Here is a 22,738-nt window from a genome sequence, read left to right as displayed (position 1 = left end):
GAGGGTCACCTGCTACTTTGCTCTGTATGGGTGGTGGAGTTAGTGTGCCCCAATGGGCCAACATATGTTAAGCCCTCTTCACCCAATGAAGAGGCTTTTCAGCAAGCCAGAGATTTTCATGGGATGTTGTTTCTTCCGGAGGACTGTCTTATGATATCAAGCAGTTAACCAGAGTTTCACAGAAAGATTCATCAAGGATACAGGAGGTCCATACTGTCCAGTGTCCAAGCATCCAAAGGCAGAGCGATCATACCCTTAAGCTCCCATTTCAAGTGCAGACTGTCATATCAGCAACCAGGATGGCCGAGTGGTTAAGGCGTTGGACTTAAGATCCAATGGATATATATCCGCGTGGGTTCGAACCCCACTCCTGGTAAACTTTCTTGATGTCACTGAATGTCAAACAATGCCTTCTGCGCGCTATCCTGCACAAAACTCTTGGTATACTTCTGGCATCTTACGCCTCTAAGAAATCCTACAAGGAGTGTTTTTATCAGTCATATCTCCAAACTAATATCAATGTGTGATCTTTCAGCTTTTTGAAACAGTTCACAAGAAACATTGAGCTTCCTGGAAATGTACTTGTGGAGATGTGAATGCTTACAATCACCAGTATGGCATTCATTATGCTTTTGAGATTACTGCAAACACTGCTGCAAGTTTTGATTTTCTGCCAATCTGTTTCTTCAATACCACATGCCATCAGTAGAGGGACTCATTGTGAGGACTCTTGTCTGCAGCTATACCCAAGAATGGCATTGTGAGGTTAAAGCGCTAACAAAGAATTTACACAAATCCAACTGCAAAAGTTGCCAAAACCTGCAAGAAGTGTTTTCCACCAGCTGCAGTTTTCTAAGAGAGAACTATGCAGAAAGCCACTGGAAAGTAAAACTGGATTAACACATGGACTAGAGTTTGTTACAAGGCATAGGGCAGAATCCAAAGTCACCTTGATCAGGTTTCAATAGTTTAATAAAGCCACAACAGAGCTTTTTCAACCCCAGTCAAAATGTTATCTTTAACTTAAGCCCGATATTGCACATCATTGCTTAAAGAACAGTTCCTCCTTGACGTATGTTGGTGGCAGCATCAGACTGTGAGAATTTGTCCCCACAACAGGCTCTGGAGAGCTTAGAAGACTAGAGGAAGGAGTGCATGCTGCAAGCTCCAGTTAAGTCCTAGAAGAAATTATTGCGCGGTGTGCTAGAAATTTGAAAATTGAGAAAAAACTTGTTTTCCCATAAAACATACTTGACAAATCAGAGCCCCAAACAACAGAAAAAAAAAAATATTTAAAAACGATGAACAATTTGAGGGTCACCTGCTACTTTGCTCTGTATGGGTGGTGGAGTTAGTGTGCCCCAATGGGCCAACATATGTTAAGCCCTCTTCACCCAATGAAGAGGCTTTTCAGCAAGCCAGAGATTTTCATGGGATGTTGTTTCTTCCGGAGGACTGTCTTATGATATCGAGCAGTTAACCAGAGTTTCACAGAAAGATTCATCAAGGATACAGGAGGTCCATACTGTCCAGTGTCCAAGCATCCAAAGGCAGAGCGATCATACCCTTAAGCTCCTATTTCAAGTGCAGACTATCATATCAGCAACCAGGATGGCCGAGTGGTTAAGGCGTTGGACTTAAGATCCAATGGATATATATCTGCGTGGGTTCGAACCCCACTCCTGGTAAACTTTCTTGACGTCACTGAATGTCAAACAATGCCTTCTGCGCGCTATCCTGCACAAAACTCTTGGTATACTTCTGGCATCTTACGCCTCTAAGAAATCCTACAAGGAGTGTTTTTATCAGTCATATCTCCAAACTAATATCAATGTGTGATCTTTCAGCTTTTTGAAACAGTTCACAAGAAACATTGAGCTTCCTGGAAATGTACTTGTGGAGATGTGAATGCTTACAATCACCGGTATGGCATTCATTATGCTTTTGAGATTACTGCAAACACTGCTGCAAGTTTTGATTTTCTGCCAATCTGTTTCTTCAATACCACATGCCATCAGTAGAGGGACTCATTGTGAGGACTCTTGTCTGCAGCTATGCCCAAGAATGGCATTGTGAGGTTAAAGCGCTAACAAAGAATTTACACAAATCCAACTGCAAAAGTTGCCAAAACCTGCAAGAAGTGTTTTCCACCAGCTGCAGTTTTCTAAGAGAGAACTATGCAGAAAGCCACTGGAAAGTAAAACTGGATTAACACATGGACTAGAGTTTGTTACAAGGCATAGGGCAGAATCCAAAGTCACCTTGATCAGGTTTCAATAGTTTAATAAAGCCACAACAGAGCTTTTTCAACCCCAGTCAAAATGTTATCTTTAACTTAAGCCCGATATTGCACATCATTGTTAAAAGAACAGTTCCTCCTTGACGTATGTTGGTGGCAGCATCAGACTGTGAGAATTTGTCCCCACAACAGGCTCTGGAGAACTTATAAGACTAGAGGGAGGAGTGCATGCTGCAAGCTCCAGTTAAGTCCTAAAGGAAATTCTTGTGCGGTGTGCTAGAAATTTGAAAATTGAGAAAAAACTTGTTTTCCCATAAAACATACTTGACAAATCAGAGCCCCAAACAACAGAAAAAAAAAATATTTAAAAACGATGAACAATTTGAGGGTCACCTGCTACTTTGCTCTGTATGGGTGGTGGAGTTAGTGTGCCCCAATGGGCCAACATATGTTAAGCCCTCTTCACCCAATGAAGAGGCTTTTCAGCAAGCCAGAGATTTTCATGGGATGTTGTTTCTTCCGGAGGACTTTCTTATGATATCAAGCAGTTAACCAGAGTTTCACAGAAAGATTCATCAAGGATACAGGAGGTCCATACTGTCCAGTGTCCAAGCATCCAAAGGCAGAGCGATCATACCCTTAAGCTCCCATTTCAAGTGCAGACTGTCATATCAGCAACCAGGATGGCCGAGTGGTTAAGGCGTTGGACTTAAGATCCAATGGATATATATCCGCGTGGGTTCGAACCCCACTCCTGGTAAACTTTCTTGATGTCACTGAATGTCAAACAATGCCTTCTGCGCGCTATCCTGCACAAAACTCTTGGTATACTTCTGGCATCTTACGCCTCTAAGAAATCCTACAAGGAGTGTTTTTATCAGTCATATCTCCAAACTAATATCAATGTGTGATCTTTCAGCTTTTTGAAACAGTTCACAAGAAACATTGAGCTTCCTGGAAATGTACTTGTGGAGATGTGAATGCTTACAATCACCAGTATGGCATTCATTATGCTTTTGAGATTACTGCAAACACTGCTGCAAGTTTTGATTTTCTGCCAATCTGTTTCTTCAATACCACATGCCATCAGTAGAGGGACTCATTGTGAGGACTCTTGTCTGCAGCTATACCCAAGAATGGCATTGTGAGGTTAAAGCGCTAACAAAGAATTTACACAAATCCAACTGCAAAAGTTGCCAAAACCTGCAAGAAGTGTTTTCCACCAGCTGCAGTTTTCTAAGAGAGAACTATGCAGAAAGCCACTGGAAAGTAAAACTGGATTAACACATGGACTAGAGTTTGTTACAAGGCATAGGGCAGAATCCAAAGTCACCTTGATCAGGTTTCAATAGTTTAATAAAGCCACAACAGAGCTTTTTCAACCCCAGTCAAAATGTTATCTTTAACTTAAGCCCGATATTGCACATCATTGCTTAAAGAACAGTTCCTCCTTGACGTATGTTGGTGGCAGCATCAGACTGTGAGAATTTGTGCCCACAACAGGCTCTGGAGAACTTATAAGACTAGAGGAAGGAGTGCATGCTGCAAGCTCCAGTTAAGTCCTAGAAGAAATTCTTGTGCGGTGTGCTAGAAATTTGAAAATTGAGAAAAAACTTGTTTTCCCATAAAACATACTTGACAAATCAGAGCCCCAAACAACAGAAAAAAAAAATATTTAAAAACGATGAACAATTTGAGGGTCACCTGCTACTTTGCTCTGTATGGGTGGTGGAGTTAGTGTGCCCCAATGGGCCAACATATGTTAAGCCCTCTTCACCCAATGAAGAGGCTTTTCAGCAAGCCAGAGATTTTCATGGGATGTTGTTTCTACCGGAGGACTGTCTTATGATATCAAGCAGTTAACCAGAGTTTCACAGAAAGATTCATCAAGGATACAGGAGGTCCATACTGTCCAGTGTCCAAGCATCCAAAGGCAGAGCGATCATACCCTTAAGCTCCCAATTCAAGTGCAGATTGTCACATCAGCAACCAGGATGGCCGAGTGGTTAAGGCGTTGGACTTAAGATCCAATGGATATATATCCGCGTGGGTTCGAACCCCACTCCTGGTAAACTTTCTTGACATCACTGAATGTCAAACAATGCCTTCTGCGCGCTATCCTGCACAAAACTCTTGGTATACTTCTGGCATCTTACGCCTCTAAGAAATCCTACAAGGAGTGTTTTTATCAGTCATATCTCCAAACTAATATCAATGTGTGATCTTTCAGCTTTTTGAAACAGTTCACAAGAAACATTGAGCTTCCTGGAAATGTACTTGTGGAGATGTGAATGCTTACAATCACCGGTATGGCATTCATTATGCTTTTGAGATTACTGCAAACACTGCTGCAAGTTTTGATTTTCTGCCAATCTGTTTCTTCAATACCACATGCCATCAGTAGAGGGACTCATTGTGAGGACTCTTGTCTGCAGCTATACCCAAGAATGGCATTGTGAGGTTAAAGCGCTAACAAAGAATTTACACAAATCCAACTGCAAAAGTTGCCAAAACCTGCAAGAAGTGTTTTCCACCAGCTGCAGTTTTCTAAGAGAGAACTATGCAGAAAGCCACTGGAAAGTAAAACTGGATTAACACATGGACTAGAGTTTGTTACAAGGCATAGGGCAGAATCCAAAGTCACCTTGATCAGGTTTCAATAGTTTAATAAAGCCACAACAGAGCTTTTTCAACCCCAGTCAAAATGTTATCTTTAACTTAAGCCCGATATTGCACATCATTGCTTAAAGAACAGTTCCTCCTTGACGTATGTTGGTGGCAGCATCAGACTGTGAGAATTTGTCCCCACAACAGGCTCTGGAGAACTTATAAGACTAGAGGGAGGAGTGCATGCTGCAAGCTCCAGTTAAGTCCTAAAGGAAATTCTTGTGCGGTGTGCTAGAAATTTGAAAATTGAGAAAAAACTTGTTTTCCCATAAAACATACTTGACAAATCAGAGCCCCAAACAACAGAAAAAAAAAAATATTTAAAAACGATGAACAATTTGAGGGTCACCTGCTACTTTGCTCTGTATGGGTGGTGGAGTTAGTGTGCCCCAATGGGCCAACATATGTTAAGCCCTCTTCACCCAATGAAGAGGCTTTTCAGCAAGCCAGAGATTTTCATGGGATGTTGTTTCTTCCGGAGGACTGTCTTATGATATCGAGCAGTTAACCAGAGTTTCACAGAAAGATTCATCAAGGATACAGGAGGTCCATACTGTCCAGTGTCCAAGCATCCAAAGGCAGAGCGATCATACCCTTAAGCTCCTATTTCAAGTGCAGACTGTCATATCAGCAACCAGGATGGCCGAGTGGTTAAGGCGTTGGACTTAAGATCCAATGGATATATATCTGCGTGGGTTCGAACCCCACTCCTGGTAAACTTTCTTGACGTCACTGAATGTTAAACAATGCCTTCTGCGCGCTATCCTGCACAAAACTCTTGGTATACTTCTGGCATCTTACGCCTCTAAGAAATCCTACAAGGAGTGTTTTTATCAGTCATATCTCCAAACTAATATCAATGTGTGATCTTTCAGCTTTTTGAAACAGTTCACAAGAAACATTGAGCTTCCTGGAAATGTACTTGTGGAGATGTGAATGCTTACAATCACCGGTATGGCATTCATTATGCTTTTGAGATTACTGCAAACACTGCTGAAAGTTTTGATTTTCTGCCAATCTGTTTCTTCAATACCACATGCCATCAGTAGAGGGACTCATTGTGAGGACTCTTGTCTGCAGCTATACCCAAGAATGGCATTGTGAGGTTAAAGCGCTAACAAAGAATTTACACAAATCCAACTGCAAAAGTTGCCAAAACCTGCAAGAAGTGTTTTCCACCAGCTGCAGTTTTCTAAGAGAGAACTATGCAGAAAGCCACTGGAAAGTAAAACTGGATTAACACATGGACTAGAGTTTGTTACAAGGCATAGGGCAGAATCCAAAGTCACCTTGATCAGGTTTCAATAGTTTAATAAAGCCACAACAGAGCTTTTTCAACCCCAGTCAAAATGTTATCTTTAACTTAAGCCCGATATTGCACATCATTGTTAAAAGAACAGTTCCTCCTTGACGTATGTTGGTGGCAGCATCAGACTGTGAGAATTTGTCCCCACAACAGGCTCTGGAGAACTTATAAGACTAGAGGGAGGAGTGCATGCTGCAAGCTCCAGTTAAGTCCTAAAGGAAATTCTTGTGCGGTGTGCTAGAAATTTGAAAATTGAGAAAAAACTTGTTTTCCCATAAAACATACTTGACAAATCAGAGCCCCAAACAACAGAAAAAAAAAACATTTAAAAACGATGAACAATTTGAGGGTCACCTGCTACTTTGCTCTGTATGGGTGGTGGAGTTAGTGTGCCCCAATGGGCCAACATATGTTAAGCCCTCTTCACCCAATGAAGAGGCTTTTCAGCAAGCCAGAGATTTTCATGGGATGTTGTTTCTTCCGGAGGACTGTCTTATGATATCAAGCAGTTAACCAGAGTTTCACAGAAAGATTCATCAAGGATACAGGAGGTCCATACTGTCCAGTGTCCAAGCATCCAAAGGCAGAGCGATCATACCCTTAAGCTCCCAATTCAAGTGCAGATTGTCACATCAGCAACCAGGATGGCCGAGTGGTTAAGGCGTTGGACTTAAGATCCAATGGATATATATCTGCGTGGGTTCGAACCCCACTCCTGGTAAACTTTCTTGACGTCACTGAATGTCAAACAATGCCTTCTGCGCGCTATCCTGCACAAAACTCTTGGTATACTTCTGGCATCTTACGCCTCTAAGAAATCCTACAAGGAGTGTTTTTATCAGTCATATCTCCAAACTAATATCAATGTGTGATCTTTCAGCTTTTTGAAACAGTTCACAAGAAACATTGAGCTTCCTGGAAATGTACTTGTGGAGATGTGAATGCTTACAATCACCGGTATGGCATTCATTATGCTTTTGAGATTACTGCAAACACTGCTGCAAGTTTTGATTTTCTGCCAATCTGTTTCTTCAATACCACATGCCATCAGTAGAGGGACTCATTGTGAGGACTCTTGTCTGCAGCTATACCCAAGAATGGCATTGTGAGGTTAAAGCGCTAACAAAGAATTTACACAAATCCAACTGCAAAACTTGCCAAAACCTGCAAGAAGTGTTTTCCACCAGCTGCAGTTTTCTAAGAGAGAACTATGCAGAAAGCCACTGGAAAGTAAAACTGGATTAACACATGGACTAGAGTTTGTTACAAGGCATAGGGCAGAATCCAAAGTCACCTTGATCAGGTTTCAATAGTTTAATAAAGCCACAACAGAGCTTTTTCAACCCCAGTCAAAATGTTATCTTTAACTTAAGCCCGATATTGCACATCATTGCTTAAAGAACAGTTCCTACTTGACGTATGTTGGTGGCAGCATCAGACTGTGAGAATTTGTCCCCACAACAGGCTCTGGAGAACTTATAAGACTAGAGGGAGGAGTGCATGCTGCAAGCTCCAGTTAAGTCCTAAAGGAAATTCTTGTGCGGTGTGCTAGAAATTTGAAAATTGAGAAAAAACTTGTTTTCCCATAAAACATACTTGACAAATCAGAGCCCCAAACAACAGAAAAAAAAAATATTTAAAAACGATGAACAATTTGAGGGTCACCTGCTACTTTGCTCTGTATGGGTGGTGGAGTTAGTGTGCCCCAATGGGCCAACATATGTTAAGCCCTCTTCACCCAATGAAGAGGCTTTTCAGCAAGCCAGAGATTTTCATGGGATGTTGTTTCTTCCGGAGGACTGTCTTATGATATCGAGCAGTTAACCAGAGTTTCACAGAAAGATTTATCAAGGATACAGGAGGTCCATACTGTCCAGTGTCCAAGCATCCAAAGGCAGAGCGATCATACCCTTAAGCTCCCAATTCAAGTGCAGACTGTCATATCAGCAACCAGGATGGCCGAGTGGTTAAGGCGTTGGACTTAAGGTCCAATGGATATATATCCGCGTGGGTTCGAACCCCACTCCTGGTAAACTTTCTTGACGTCACTGAATGTCAAACAATGCCTTCTGCGCGCTATCCTGCACAAAACTCTTGGTATACTTCTGGCATCTTACGCCTCTAAGAAATCCTACAAGGAGTGTTTTTATCAGTCATATCTCCAAACTAATATCAATGTGTGATCTTTCAGCTTTTTGAAACAGTTCACAAGAAACATTGAGCTTCCTGGAAATTTACTTGTGGAGATGTGAATGCTTACAATCACCGGTATGGCATTCATTATGCTTTTGAGATTACTGCAAACACTGCTGCAAGTTTTGATTTTCTGCCAATCTGTTTCTTCAATACCACATGCCATCAGTAGAGGGACTCATTGTGAGGACTCTTGTCTGCAGCTATACCCAAGAATGGCATTGTGAGGTTAAAGCGCTAACAAAGAATTTACACAAATCCAACTGCAAAAGTTGCCAAAACCTGCAAGAAGTGTTTTCCACCAGCTGCAGTTTTCTAAGAGAGAACTATGCAGAAAGCCACTGGAAAGTAAAACTGGATTAACACATGGACTAGAGTTTGTTACAAGGCATAGGGCAGAATCCAAAGTCACCTTGATCAGGTTTCAATAGTTTAATAAAGCCACAACAGAGCTTTTTCAACCCCAGTCAAAATGTTATCTTTAACTTAAGCCCGATATTGCACATCATTGTTAAAAGAACAGTTCCTCCTTGACGTATGTTGGTGGCAGCATCAGACTGTGAGAATTTGTCCCCACAACAGGCTCTGGAGAACTTATAAGACTAGAGGGAGGAGTGCATGCTGCAAGCTCCAGTTAAGTCCTAAAGGAAATTCTTGTGCGGTGTGCTAGAAATTTGAAAATTGAGAAAAAACTTGTTTTCCCATAAAACATACTTGACAAATCAGAGCCCCAAACAACAGAAAAAAAAAAATATTTAAAAACGATGAACAATTTGAGGGTCACCTGCTACTTTGCTCTGTATGGGTGGTGGAGTTAGTGTGCCCCAATGGGCCAACATATGTTAAGCCCTCTTCACCCAATGAAGAGGCTTTTCAGCAAGCCAGAGATTTTCATGGGATGTTGTTTCTTCCGGAGGACTGTCTTATGATATCGAGCAGTTAACCAGAGTTTCACAGAAAGATTTATCAAGGATACAGGAGGTCCATACTGTCCAGTGTCCAAGCATCCAAAGGCAGAGCGATCATACCCTTAAGCTCCCAATTCAAGTGCAGACGGTCATATCAGCAACCAGGATGGCCGAGTGGTTAAGGCGTTGGACTTAAGGTCCAATGGATATATATCCGCGTGGGTTCGAACCCCACTCCTGGTAAACTTTCTTGACGTCACTGAATGTCAAACAATGCCTTCTGCGCGCTATCCTGCACAAAACTCTTGGTATACTTCTGGCATCTTACGCCTCTAAGAAATCCTACAAGGAGTGTTTTTATCAGTCATATCTCCAAACTAATATCAATGTGTGATCTTTCAGCTTTTTGAAACAGTTCACAAGAAACATTGAGCTTCCTGGAAATGTACTTGTGGAGATGTGAATGCTTACAATCACCGGTATGGCATTCATTATGCTTTTGAGATTACTGCAAACACTGCTGCAAGTTTTGATTTTCTGCCAATCTGTTTCTTCAATACCACATGCCATCAGTAGAGGGACTCATTGTGAGGACTCTTGTCTGCAGCTATACCCAAGAATGGCATTGTGAGGTTAAAGCGCTAACAAAGAATTTACACAAATCCAACTGCAAAAGTTGCCAAAACCTGCAAGAAGTGTTTTCCACCAGCTGCAGTTTTCTAAGAGAGAACTATGCAGAAAGCCACTGGAAAGTAAAACTGGATTAACACATGGACTAGAGTTTGTTACAAGGCATAGGGCAGAATCCAAAGTCACCTTGATCAGGTTTCAATAGTTTAATAAAGCCACAACAGAGCTTTTTCAACCCCAGTCAAAATGTTATCTTTAACTTAAGCCCGATATTGCACATCATTGCTTAAAGAACAGTTCCTCCTTGACGTATGTTGGTGGCAGCATCAGACTGTGAGAATTTGTGCCCACAACAGGCTCTGGAGAACTTATAAGACTAGAGGAAGGAGTGCATGCTGCAAGCTCCAGTTAAGTCCTAGAAGAAATTCTTGTGCGGTGTGCTAGAAATTTGAAAATTGAGAAAAAACTTGTTTTCCCATAAAACATACTTGACAAATCAGAGCCCCAAACAACAGAAAAAAAAAATATTTAAAAACGATGAACAATTTGAGGGTCACCTGCTACTTTGCTCTGTATGGGTGGTGGAGTTAGTGTGCCCCAATGGGCCAACATATGTTAAGCCCTCTTCACCCAATGAAGAGGCTTTTCAGCAAGCCAGAGATTTTCATGGGATGTTGTTTCTACCGGAGGACTGTCTTATGATATCAAGCAGTTAACCAGAGTTTCACAGAAAGATTCATCAAGGATACAGGAGGTCCATACTGTCCAGTGTCCAAGCATCCAAAGGCAGAGCGATCATACCCTTAAGCTCCCAATTCAAGTGCAGATTGTCACATCAGCAACCAGGATGGCCGAGTGGTTAAGGCGTTGGACTTAAGATCCAATGGATATATATCCGCGTGGGTTCGAACCCCACTCCTGGTAAACTTTCTTGACATCACTGAATGTCAAACAATGCCTTCTGCGCGCTATCCTGCACAAAACTCTTGGTATACTTCTGGCATCTTACGCCTCTAAGAAATCCTACAAGGAGTGTTTTTATCAGTCATATCTCCAAACTAATATCAATGTGTGATCTTTCAGCTTTTTGAAACAGTTCACAAGAAACATTGAGCTTCCTGGAAATGTACTTGTGGAGATGTGAATGCTTACAATCACCGGTATGGCATTCATTATGCTTTTGAGATTACTGCAAACACTGCTGCAAGTTTTGATTTTCTGCCAATCTGTTTCTTCAATACCACATGCCATCAGTAGAGGGACTCATTGTGAGGACTCTTGTCTGCAGCTATACCCAAGAATGGCATTGTGAGGTTAAAGCGCTAACAAAGAATTTACACAAATCCAACTGCAAAACTTGCCAAAACCTGCAAGAAGTGTTTTCCACCAGCTGCAGTTTTCTAAGAGAGAACTATGCAGAAAGCCACTGGAAAGTAAAACTGGATTAACACATGGACTAGAGTTTGTTACAAGGCATAGGGCAGAATCCAAAGTCACCTTGATCAGGTTTCAATAGTTTAATAAAGCCACAACAGAGCTTTTTCAACCCCAGTCAAAATGTTATCTTTAACTTAAGCCCGATATTGCACATCATTGCTTAAAGAACAGTTCCTCCTTGACGTATGTTGGTGGCAGCATCAGACTGTGAGAATTTGTCCCCACAACAGGCTCTGGAGAACTTATAAGACTAGAGGGAGGAGTGCATGCTGCAAGCTCCAGTTAAGTCCTAAAGGAAATTCTTGTGCGGTGTGCTAGAAATTTGAAAATTGAGAAAAAACTTGTTTTCCCATAAAACATACTTGACAAATCAGAGCCCCAAACAACAGAAAAAAAAAAATATTTAAAAACGATGAACAATTTGAGGGTCACCTGCTACTTTGCTCTGTATGGGTGGTGGAGTTAGTGTGCCCCAATGGGCCAACATATGTTAAGCCCTCTTCACCCAATGAAGAGGCTTTTCAGCAAGCCAGAGATTTTCATGGGATGTTGTTTCTTCCGGAGGACTGTCTTATGATATCGAGCAGTTAACCAGAGTTTCACAGAAAGATTCATCAAGGATACAGGAGGTCCATACTGTCCAGTGTCCAAGCATCCAAAGGCAGAGCGATCATACCCTTAAGCTCCTATTTCAAGTGCAGACTGTCATATCAGCAACCAGGATGGCCGAGTGGTTAAGGCGTTGGACTTAAGATCCAATGGATATATATCTGCGTGGGTTCGAACCCCACTCCTGGTAAACTTTCTTGACGTCACTGAATGTCAAACAATGCCTTCTGCGCGCTATCCTGCACAAAACTCTTGGTATACTTCTGGCATCTTACGCCTCTAAGAAATCCTACAAGGAGTGTTTTTATCAGTCATATCTCCAAACTAATATCAATGTGTGATCTTTCAGCTTTTTGAAACAGTTCACAAGAAACATTGAGCTTCCTGGAAATGTACTTGTGGAGATGTGAATGCTTACAATCACCGGTATGGCATTCATTATGCTTTTGAGATTACTGCAAACACTGCTGCAAGTTTTGATTTTCTGCCAATCTGTTTCTTCAATACCACATGCCATCAGTAGAGGGACTCATTGTGAGGACTCTTGTCTGCAGCTATACCCAAGAATGGCATTGTGAGGTTAAAGCGCTAACAAAGAATTTACACAAATCCAACTGCAAAAGTTGCCAAAACCTGCAAGAAGTGTTTTCCACCAGCTGCAGTTTTCTAAGAGAGAACTATGCAGAAAGCCACTGGAAAGTAAAACTGGATTAACACATGGACTAGAGTTTGTTACAAGGCATAGGGCAGAATCCAAAGTCACCTTGATCAGGTTTCAATAGTTTAATAAAGCCACAACAGAGCTTTTTCAACCCCAGTCAAAATGTTATCTTTAACTTAAGCCCGATATTGCACATCATTGTTAAAAGAACAGTTCCTCCTTGACGTATGTTGGTGGCAGCATCAGACTGTGAGAATTTGTCCCCACAACAGGCTCTGGAGAACTTATAAGACTAGAGGGAGGAGTGCATGCTGCAAGCTCCAGTTAAGTCCTAAAGGAAATTCTTGTGCGGTGTGCTAGAAATTTGAAAATTGAGAAAAAACTTGTTTTCCCATAAAACATACTTGACAAATCAGAGCCCCAAACAACAGAAAAAAAAAACATTTAAAAACGATGAACAATTTGAGGGTCACCTGCTACTTTGCTCTGTATGGGTGGTGGAGTTAGTGTGCCCCAATGGGCCAACATATGTTAAGCCCTCTTCACCCAATGAAGAGGCTTTTCAGCAAGCCAGAGATTTTCATGGGATGTTGTTTCTTCCGGAGGACTGTCTTATGATATCAAGCAGTTAACCAGAGTTTCACAGAAAGATTCATCAAGGATACAGGAGGTCCATACTGTCCAGTGTCCAAGCATCCAAAGGCAGAGCGATCATACCCTTAAGCTCCCAATTCAAGTGCAGATTGTCACATCAGCAACCAGGATGGCCGAGTGGTTAAGGCGTTGGACTTAAGATCCAATGGATATATATCTGCGTGGGTTCGAACCCCACTCCTGGTAAACTTTCTTGACGTCACTGAATGTCAAACAATGCCTTCTGCGCGCTATCCTGCACAAAACTCTTGGTATACTTCTGGCATCTTACGCCTCTAAGAAATCCTACAAGGAGTGTTTTTATCAGTCATATCTCCAAACTAATATCAATGTGTGATCTTTCAGCTTTTTGAAACAGTTCACAAGAAACATTGAGCTTCCTGGAAATGTACTTGTGGAGATGTGAATGCTTACAATCACCGGTATGGCATTCATTATGCTTTTGAGATTACTGCAAACACTGCTGCAAGTTTTGATTTTCTGCCAATCTGTTTCTTCAATACCACATGCCATCAGTAGAGGGACTCATTGTGAGGACTCTTGTCTGCAGCTATACCCAAGAATGGCATTGTGAGGTTAAAGCGCTAACAAAGAATTTACACAAATCCAACTGCAAAACTTGCCAAAACCTGCAAGAAGTGTTTTCCACCAGCTGCAGTTTTCTAAGAGAGAACTATGCAGAAAGCCACTGGAAAGTAAAACTGGATTAACACATGGACTAGAGTTTGTTACAAGGCATAGGGCAGAATCCAAAGTCACCTTGATCAGGTTTCAATAGTTTAATAAAGCCACAACAGAGCTTTTTCAACCCCAGTCAAAATGTTATCTTTAACTTAAGCCCGATATTGCACATCATTGCTTAAAGAACAGTTCCTACTTGACGTATGTTGGTGGCAGCATCAGACTGTGAGAATTTGTCCCCACAACAGGCTCTGGAGAACTTATAAGACTAGAGGGAGGAGTGCATGCTGCAAGCTCCAGTTAAGTCCTAAAGGAAATTCTTGTGCGGTGTGCTAGAAATTTGAAAATTGAGAAAAAACTTGTTTTCCCATAAAACATACTTGACAAATCAGAGCCCCAAACAACAGAAAAAAAAAATATTTAAAAACGATGAACAATTTGAGGGTCACCTGCTACTTTGCTCTGTATGGGTGGTGGAGTTAGTGTGCCCCAATGGGCCAACATATGTTAAGCCCTCTTCACCCAATGAAGAGGCTTTTCAGCAAGCCAGAGATTTTCATGGGATGTTGTTGCTTCCGGAGGACTGTCTTATGATATCGAGCAGTTAACCAGAGTTTCACAGAAAGATTTATCAAGGATACAGGAGGTCCATACTGTCCAGTGTCCAAGCATCCAAAGGCAGAGCGATCATACCCTTAAGCTCCCAATTCAAGTGCAGACTGTCATATCAGCAACCAGGATGGCTGAGTGGTTAAGGCGTTGGACTTAAGGTCCAATGGATATATATCCGCGTGGGTTCGAACCCCACTCCTGGTAAACTTTCTTGACGTCACTGAATGTCAAACAATGCCTTCTGCGCGCTATCCTGCACAAAACTCTTGGTATACTTCTGGCATCTTACGCCTCTAAGAAATCCTACAAGGAGTGTTTTTATCAGTCATATCTCCAAACTAATATCAATGTGTGATCTTTCAGCTTTTTGAAACAGTTCACAAGAAACATTGAGCTTCCTGGAAATGTACTTGTGGAGATGTGAATGCTTACAATCACCGGTATGGCATTCATTATGCTTTTGAGATTACTGCAAACACTGCTGCAAGTTTTGATTTTCTGCCAATCTGTTTCTTCAATACCACATGCCATCAGTAGAGGGACTCATTGTGAGGACTCTTGTCTGCAGCTATACCCAAGAATGGCATTGTGAGGTTAAAGCGCTAACAAAGAATTTACACAAATCCAACTGCAAAAGTTGCCAAAACCTGCAAGAAGTGTTTTCCACCAGCTGCAGTTTTCTAAGAGAGAACTATGCAGAAAGCCACTGGAAAGTAAAACTGGATTAACACATGGACTAGAGTTTGTTACAAGGCATAGGGCAGAATCCAAAGTCACCTTGATCAGGTTTCAATAGTTTAATAAAGCCACAACAGAGCTTTTTCAACCCCAGTCAAAATGTTATCTTTAACTTAAGCCCGATATTGCACATCATTGTTAAAAGAACAGTTCCTCCTTGACGTATGTTGGTGGCAGCATCAGACTGTGAGAATTTGTCCCCACAACAGGCTCTGGAGAACTTATAAGACTAGAGGGAGGAGTGCATGCTGCAAGCTCCAGTTAAGTCCTAAAGGAAATTCTTGTGCGGTGTGCTAGAAATTTGAAAATTGAGAAAAAACTTGTTTTCCCATAAAACATACTTGACAAATCAGAGCCCCAAACAACAGAAAAAAAAATATTTAAAAACGATGAACAATTTGAGGGTCACCTGCTACTTTGCTCTGTATGGGTGGTGGAGTTAGTGTGCCCCAATGGGCCAACATATGTTAAGCCCTCTTCACCCAATGAAGAGGCTTTTCAGCAAGCCAGAGATTTTCATGGGATGTTGTTTCTTCCGGAGGACTGTCTTATGATATCGAGCAGTTAACCAGAGTTTCACAGAAAGATTTATCAAGGATACAGGAGGTCCATACTGTCCAGTGTCCAAGCATCCAAAGGCAGAGCGATCATACCCTTAAGCTCCCAATTCAAGTGCAGACGGTCATATCAGCAACCAGGATGGCCGAGTGGTTAAGGCGTTGGACTTAAGGTCCAATGGATATATATCCGCGTGGGTTCGAACCCCACTCCTGGTAAACTTTCTTGACGTCACTGAATGTCAAACAATGCCTTCTGCGCGCTATCCTGCACAAAACTCTTGGTATACTTCTGGCATCTTACGCCTCTAAGAAATCCTACAAGGAGTGTTTTTATCAGTCATATCTCCAAACTAATATCAATGTGTGATCTTTCAGCTTTTTGAAACAGTTCACAAGAAACATTGAGCTTCCTGGAAATGTACTTGTGGAGATGTGAATGCTTACAATCACCGGTATGGCATTCATTATGCTTTTGAGATTACTGCAAACACTGCTGCAAGTTTTGATTTTCTGCCAATCTGTTTCTTCAATACCACATGCCATCAGTAGAGGGACTCATTGTGAGGACTCTTGTCTGCAGCTATACCCAAGAATGGCATTGTGAGGTTAAAGCGCTAACAAAGAATTTACACAAATCCAACTGCAAAAGTTGCCAAAACCTGCAAGAAGTGTTTTCCACCAGCTGCAGTTTTCTAAGAGAGAACTATGCAGAAAGCCACTGGAAAGTAAAACTGGATTAACATATGGACTAGAGTTTGTTACAAGGCATAGGGCAGAATCCAAAGTCACCTTGATCAGGTTTCAATAGTTTAATAAAGCCACAACAGAGCTTTTTCAACCCCAGTCAAAATGTTATCTTTAACTTAAGCCCGATATTGCACATCATTGCTTAAAGAACAGTTCCTCCTTGACGTATGTTGGTGGCAGCATCAGACTGTGAGAATTTGTCCCCACAACAGGCTCTGGAGAGCTTAGAAGACTAGAGGAAGGAGTGCATGCAGCTATACCCAAGAATGGCATTGTGAGGTTAAAGCGCTAACAAAGAATTTACACAAATCCAACTGCAAAAGTTGCCAAAACCTGCAAGAAGTGTTTTCCACCAGCTGCAGTTTTCTAAGAGAGAACTATGCAGAAAGCCACTGGAAAGTAAAACTGGATTAACACATGGACTAGAGTTTGTTACAAGGCATAGGGCAGAATCCAAAGTCACCTTGATCAGGTTTCAATAGTTTAATAAAGCCACAACAGAGCTTTTTCAACCCCAGTCAAAATGTTATCTTTAACTTAAGCCCGATATTGCACATCATTGCTTAAAGAACAGTTCCTCCTTGACGTATGTTGGTGGCAGCATCAGACTGTGAGAATTTGTCCCCACAACAGGCTCTGGAGAGCTTAGAAGACTAGAGGAAGGAGTGCATGCTGCAAGCTCCAGTTAAGTCCTAGAAGAAATTATTGCGCGGTGTGCTAGAAATTTGAAAATTGAGAAAAAACTTGTTTTCCCATAAAACATACTTGACAAATCAGAGCCCCAAACAACAGAAAAAAAATATTTAAAAACGATGAACAATTTGAGGGTCACCTGCTACTTTGCTCTGTATGGGTGGTGGAGTTAGTGTGCCCCAATGGGCCAACATATGTTAAGCCCTCTTCACCCAATGAAGAGGCTTTTCAGCAAGCCAGAGATTTTCATGGGATGTTGTTTCTTCCGGAGGACTGTCTTATGATATCGAGCAGTTAACCAGAGTTTCACAGAAAGATTCATCAAGGATACAGGAGGTCCATACTGTCCAGTGTCCAAGCATCCAAAGGCAGAGCGATCATACCCTTAAGCTCCCAATTCAAGTGCAGATTGTCACATCAGCAACCAGGATGGCCGAGTGGTTAAGGTGTTGGACTTAAGATCCAATGGATATATATCCGCGTGGGTTCGAACCCCACTCCTGGTAAACTTTCTTGACGTCACTGAATGTCAAACAATGCCTTCTGCGCGCTATCCTGCACAAAACTCTTGGTATACTTCTGGCATCTTACGCCTCTAAGAGATCCTACAAGGAGTGTTTTTATCAGTCATATCTCCAAACTAATATCAATGTGTGATCTTTCAGCTTTTTGAAACAGTTCACAAGAAACATTGAGCTTCCTGGAAATGTACTTGTGGAGATGTGAATGCTTACAATCACCGGTATGGCATTCATTATGCTTTTGAGATTACTGCAAACACTGCTGCAAGTTTTGATTTTCTGCCAATCTGTTTCTTCAATACCACATGCCATCAGTAGAGGGACTCATTGTGAGGACTCTTGTCTGCAGCTATACCCAAGAATGGCATTGTGAGGTTAAAGCGCTAACAAATAATTTACACAAATCCAACTGCAAAAGTTGCCAAAACCTGCAAGAAGTGTTTTCCACCAGCTGCAGTTTTCTAAGAGAGAACTATGCAGAAAGCCACTGGAAAGTAAAACTGGATTAACACATGGACTAGAGTTTGTTACAAGGCATAGGGCAGAATCCAAAGTCACCTTGATCAGGTTTCAATAGTTTAATAAAGCCACAACAGAGCTTTTTCAACTCCAGTCAAAATGTTATCTTTAACTTAAGCCCGATATTGCACATCATTGCTTAAAGAACAGTTCCTACTTGACGTATGTTTGTGGCAGCATCAGACTGTGAGAATTTGTCCCCACAACAGGCTCTGGAGAACTTATAAGACTAGAGGGAGGAGTGCATGCTGCAAGCTCCAGTTAAGTCCTAAAGGAAATTCTTGTGCGGTGTGCTAGAAATTTGAAAATTGAGAAAAAACTTGTTTTCCCATAAAACATACTTGACAAATCAGAGCCCCAAACAACAGAAAAAAAAATATTTAAAAACGATGAACAATTTGAGGGTCACCTGCTACTTTGCTCTGTATGGGTGGTGGAGTTAGTGTGCCCCAATGGGCCAACATATGTTAAGCCCTCTTCACCCAATGAAGAGGCTTTTCAGCAAGCCAGAGATTTTCATGGGATGTTGTTTCTTCCGGAGGACTGTCTTATGATATCGAGCAGTTAACCAGAGTTTCACAGAAAGATTCATCAAGGATACAGGAGGTCCATACTGTCCAGTGTCCAAGCATCCAAAGGCAGAGCGATCATACCCTTAAGCTCCCAATTCAAGTGCAGACTGTCATATCAGCAACCAGGATGGCCGAGTGGTTAAGGCGTTGGACTTAAGATCCAATGGATATATATCCGCGTGGGTTCGAACCCCACTCCTAGTAAACTTTCTTGACGTCACTGAATGTCAAACAATGCCTTCTGCGCGCTATCCTGCACAAAACTCTTGGTATACTTCTGGCATCTTACGCCTCTAAGAAATCCTACAAGGAGTGTTTTTATCAGTCATATCTCCAAACTAATATCAATGTGTGATCTTTCAGCTTTTTGAAACAGTTCACAAGAAACATTGAGCTTCCTGGAAATGTACTTGTGGAGATGTGAATGCTTACAATCACCGGTATGGCATTCATTATGCTTTTGAGATTACTGCAAACACTGCTGCAAGTTTTGATTTTCTGCCAATCTGTTTCTTCAATACCACATGCCATCAGTAGAGGGACTCATTGTGAGGACTCTTGTCTGCAGCTATACCCAAGAATGGCATTGTGAGGTTAAAGCGCTAACAAAGAATTTACACAAATCCAACTGCAAAAGTTGCCAAAACCTGCAAGAAGTGTTTTCCACCAGCTGCAGTTTTCTAAGAGAGAACTATGCAGAAAGCCACTGGAAAGTAAAACTGGATTAACACATGGACTAGAGTTTGTTACAAGGCATAGGGCAGAATCCAAAGTCACCTTGATCAGGTTTCAATAGTTTAATAAAGCCACAACAGAGCTTTTTCAACCCCAGTCAAAATGTTATCTTTAACTTAAGCCCGATATTGCACATCATTGCTTAAAGAACAGTTCCTCCTTGACGTATGTTGGTGGCAGCATCAGACTGTGAGAATTTGTCCCCACAACAGGCTCGAGAGAGCTTAGAAGACTAGAGGAAGGAGTGCATGCAGCTATACCCAAGAATGGCATTGTGAGGTTAAAGCGCTAACAAAGAATTTACACAAATCCAACTGCAAAAGTTGCCAAAACCTGCAAGAAGTGTTTTCCACCAGCTGCAGTTTTCTAAGAGAGAACTATGCAGAAAGCCACTGGAAAGTAAAACTGGATTAACACATGGACTAGAGTTTGTTACAAGGCATAGGGCAGAATCCAAAGTCACCTTGATCAGGTTTCAATAGTTTAATAAAGCCACAACAGAGCTTTTTCAACCCCAGTCAAAATGTTATCTTTAACTTAAGCCCGATATTGCACATCATTGCTTAAAGAACAGTTCCTCCTTGACGTATGTTGGTGGCAGCATCAGACTGTGAGAATTTGTCCCCACAACAGGCTCTGGAGAGCTTAAAAGACTAGAGGAAGGAGTGCATGCTGCAAGCTCCAGTTAAGTCCTAGAAGAAATTATTGTGCGGTGTGCTAGAAATTTGAAAATTGAGAAAAAACTTGTTTTCCCATAAAACATACTTGACAAATCAGAGCCCCAAACAACAGAAAAAAAATATTTAAAAACGATGAACAATTTGAGGGTCACCTGCTACTTTGCTCTGTATGGGTGGTGGAGTTAGTGTGCCCCAATGGGCCAACATATGTTAAGCCCTCTTCACCCAATGAAGAGGCTTTTCAGCAAGCCAGAGATTTTCATGGGATGTTGTTTCTTCCGGAGGACTGTCTTATGATATCGAGCAGTTAACCAGAGTTTCACAGAAAGATTCATCAAGGATACAGGAGGTCCATACTGTCCAGTGTCCAAGCATCCAAAGGCAGAGCGATCATACCCTTAAGCTCCCAATTCAAGTGCAGACTGTCATATCAGCAACCAGGATGGCCGAGTGGTTAAGGCGTTGGACTTAAGATCCAATGGATATATATCCGCGTGGGTTCGAACCCCACTCCTAGTAAACTTTCTTGACGTCACTGAATGTCAAACAATGCCTTCTGCGCGCTATCCTGCACAAAACTCTTGGTATACTTCTGGCATCTTACGCCTCTAAGAAATCCTACAAGGAGTGTTTTTATCAGTCATATCTCCAAACTAATATCAATGTGTGATCTTTCAGCTTTTTGAAACAGTTCACAAGAAACATTGAGCTTCCTGGAAATGTACTTGTGGAGATGTGAATGCTTACAATCACCGGTATGGCATTCATTATGCTTTTGAGATTACTGCAAACACTGCTGCAAGTTTTGATTTTCTGCCAATCTGTTTCTTCAATACCACATGCCATCAGTAGAGGGACTCATTGTGAGGACTCTTGTTTGCAGCTATACCCAAGAATGGCATTGTGAGGTTAAAGCGCTAACAAAGAATTTACACAAATCCAACTGCAAAAGTTGCCAAAACCTGCAAGAAGTGTTTTCCACCAGCTGCAGTTTTCTAAGAGAGAACTATGCAGAAAGCCACTGGAAAGTAAAACTGGATTAACACATGGACTAGAGTTTGTTACAAGGCATAGGGCAGAATCCAAAGTCACCTTGATCAGGTTTCAATAGTTTAATAAAGCCACAACAGAGCTTTTTCAACTCCAGTCAAAATGTTATCTTTAACTTAAGCCCGATATTGCACATCATTGCTTAAAGAACAGTTCCTCCTTGACGTATGTTGGTGGCAGCATCAGACTGTGAGAATTTGTCTTCACAACAGGCTCTGGAGAACTTATAAGACTAGAGGGAGGAGTGCATGCTGCAAGCTCCAGTTAAGTCCTAAAGGAAATTCTTGTGCGGTGTGCTAGAAATTTGAAAATTGAGAAAAAACTTGTTTTCCCATAAAACATACTTGACAAATCAGAGCCCCAAACAACAGAAAAAAAAATATTTAAAAACGATGAACAATTTGAGGGTCACCTGCTACTTTGCTCTGTATGGGTGGTGGAGTTAGTGTGCCCCAATGGGCCAACATATGTTAAGCCCTCTTCACCCAATGAAGAGGCTTTTCAGCAAGCCAGAGATTTTCATGGGATGTTGTTTCTTCCGGAGGACTGTCTTATGATATCGAGCAGTTAACCAGAGTTTCACAGAAAGATTCATCAAGGATACAGGAGGTCCATACTGTCCAGTGTCCAAGCATCCAAAGGCAGAGCGATCATACCCTTAAGCTCCCAATTCAAGTGCAGACTGTCATATCAGCAACCAGGATGGCCGAGTGGTTAAGGCGTTGGACTTAAGATCCAATGGATATATATCCGCGTGGGTTCGAACCCCACTCCTAGTAAACTTTCTTGACGTCACTGAATGTCAAACAATGCCTTCTGCGCGCTATCCTGCACAAAACTCTTGGTATACTTCTGGCATCTTACGCCTCTAAGAAATCCTACAAGGAGTGTTTTTATCAGTCATATCTCCAAACTAATATCAATGTGTGATCTTTCAGCTTTTTGAAACAGTTCACAAGAAACATTGAGCTTCCTGGAAATGTACTTGTGGAGATGTGAATGCTTACAATCACCGGTATGGCATTCATTATGCTTTTGAGATTACTGCAAACACTGCTGCAAGTTTTGATTTTCTGCCAATCTGTTTCTTCAATACCACATGCCATCAGTAGAGGGACTCATTGTGAGGACTCTTGTCTGCAGCTATACCCAAGAATGGCATTGTGAGGTTAAAGCGCTAACAAAGAATTTACACAAATCCAACTGCAAAAGTTGCCAAAACCTGCAAGAAGTGTTTTCCACCAGCTGCAGTTTTCTAAGAGAGAACTATGCAGAAAGCCACTGGAAAGTAAAACTGGATTAACACATGGACTAGAGTTTGTTACA

The 22,738-nt window shown here is 41.7% G+C and overlaps 17 non-coding genes across 17 annotated transcripts; all 17 read left to right on the top strand.

Moving 5' to 3' along the window:
- Nucleotides 1-293: 293 nt before the first annotated feature.
- On the top strand, nucleotides 294-376 carry TRNAL-UAA (transfer RNA leucine (anticodon UAA)). The gene has a single exon. It is a non-coding gene; the product is annotated as a tRNA-Leu (tRNA).
- A 1,229-nt stretch (nucleotides 377-1,605) lies between these two features.
- TRNAL-UAA (transfer RNA leucine (anticodon UAA)) lies at nucleotides 1,606-1,688 on the top strand. Its single transcript has one exon. It is a non-coding gene; the product is annotated as a tRNA-Leu (tRNA).
- Nucleotides 1,689-2,916: 1,228 nt separating this feature from the next.
- Nucleotides 2,917-2,999, top strand: TRNAL-UAA (transfer RNA leucine (anticodon UAA)). Its single transcript has one exon. It is a non-coding gene; the product is annotated as a tRNA-Leu (tRNA).
- Nucleotides 3,000-4,227: 1,228 nt separating this feature from the next.
- Nucleotides 4,228-4,310, top strand: TRNAL-UAA (transfer RNA leucine (anticodon UAA)). The gene has a single exon. It is a non-coding gene; the product is annotated as a tRNA-Leu (tRNA).
- Nucleotides 4,311-5,539: 1,229 nt separating this feature from the next.
- On the top strand, nucleotides 5,540-5,622 carry TRNAL-UAA (transfer RNA leucine (anticodon UAA)). Its single transcript has one exon. It is a non-coding gene; the product is annotated as a tRNA-Leu (tRNA).
- A 1,228-nt stretch (nucleotides 5,623-6,850) lies between these two features.
- On the top strand, nucleotides 6,851-6,933 carry TRNAL-UAA (transfer RNA leucine (anticodon UAA)). Its single transcript has one exon. It is a non-coding gene; the product is annotated as a tRNA-Leu (tRNA).
- Nucleotides 6,934-8,161: 1,228 nt separating this feature from the next.
- TRNAL-UAA (transfer RNA leucine (anticodon UAA)) lies at nucleotides 8,162-8,244 on the top strand. The gene has a single exon. It is a non-coding gene; the product is annotated as a tRNA-Leu (tRNA).
- A 1,229-nt stretch (nucleotides 8,245-9,473) lies between these two features.
- On the top strand, nucleotides 9,474-9,556 carry TRNAL-UAA (transfer RNA leucine (anticodon UAA)). Its single transcript has one exon. It is a non-coding gene; the product is annotated as a tRNA-Leu (tRNA).
- Nucleotides 9,557-10,784: 1,228 nt separating this feature from the next.
- TRNAL-UAA (transfer RNA leucine (anticodon UAA)) lies at nucleotides 10,785-10,867 on the top strand. The gene has a single exon. It is a non-coding gene; the product is annotated as a tRNA-Leu (tRNA).
- Nucleotides 10,868-12,096: 1,229 nt separating this feature from the next.
- On the top strand, nucleotides 12,097-12,179 carry TRNAL-UAA (transfer RNA leucine (anticodon UAA)). Its single transcript has one exon. It is a non-coding gene; the product is annotated as a tRNA-Leu (tRNA).
- Nucleotides 12,180-13,407: 1,228 nt separating this feature from the next.
- Nucleotides 13,408-13,490, top strand: TRNAL-UAA (transfer RNA leucine (anticodon UAA)). The gene has a single exon. It is a non-coding gene; the product is annotated as a tRNA-Leu (tRNA).
- A 1,228-nt stretch (nucleotides 13,491-14,718) lies between these two features.
- Nucleotides 14,719-14,801, top strand: TRNAL-UAA (transfer RNA leucine (anticodon UAA)). The gene has a single exon. It is a non-coding gene; the product is annotated as a tRNA-Leu (tRNA).
- A 1,227-nt stretch (nucleotides 14,802-16,028) lies between these two features.
- TRNAL-UAA (transfer RNA leucine (anticodon UAA)) lies at nucleotides 16,029-16,111 on the top strand. The gene has a single exon. It is a non-coding gene; the product is annotated as a tRNA-Leu (tRNA).
- A 1,647-nt stretch (nucleotides 16,112-17,758) lies between these two features.
- TRNAL-UAA (transfer RNA leucine (anticodon UAA)) lies at nucleotides 17,759-17,841 on the top strand. Its single transcript has one exon. It is a non-coding gene; the product is annotated as a tRNA-Leu (tRNA).
- A 1,227-nt stretch (nucleotides 17,842-19,068) lies between these two features.
- TRNAL-UAA (transfer RNA leucine (anticodon UAA)) lies at nucleotides 19,069-19,151 on the top strand. Its single transcript has one exon. It is a non-coding gene; the product is annotated as a tRNA-Leu (tRNA).
- A 1,647-nt stretch (nucleotides 19,152-20,798) lies between these two features.
- On the top strand, nucleotides 20,799-20,881 carry TRNAL-UAA (transfer RNA leucine (anticodon UAA)). The gene has a single exon. It is a non-coding gene; the product is annotated as a tRNA-Leu (tRNA).
- A 1,227-nt stretch (nucleotides 20,882-22,108) lies between these two features.
- TRNAL-UAA (transfer RNA leucine (anticodon UAA)) lies at nucleotides 22,109-22,191 on the top strand. The gene has a single exon. It is a non-coding gene; the product is annotated as a tRNA-Leu (tRNA).
- The last annotated feature ends 547 nt before the right edge of the window (nucleotides 22,192-22,738 follow it).

The sequence above is a fragment of the Hyperolius riggenbachi genome, chromosome 4 (assembly GCF_040937935.1).
Source record: "Hyperolius riggenbachi isolate aHypRig1 chromosome 4, aHypRig1.pri, whole genome shotgun sequence".
NCBI classification, from domain to species: domain Eukaryota; kingdom Metazoa; phylum Chordata; class Amphibia; order Anura; family Hyperoliidae; genus Hyperolius; species Hyperolius riggenbachi.
This window is presented reverse-complemented; position numbering and strand designations above follow the sequence as displayed.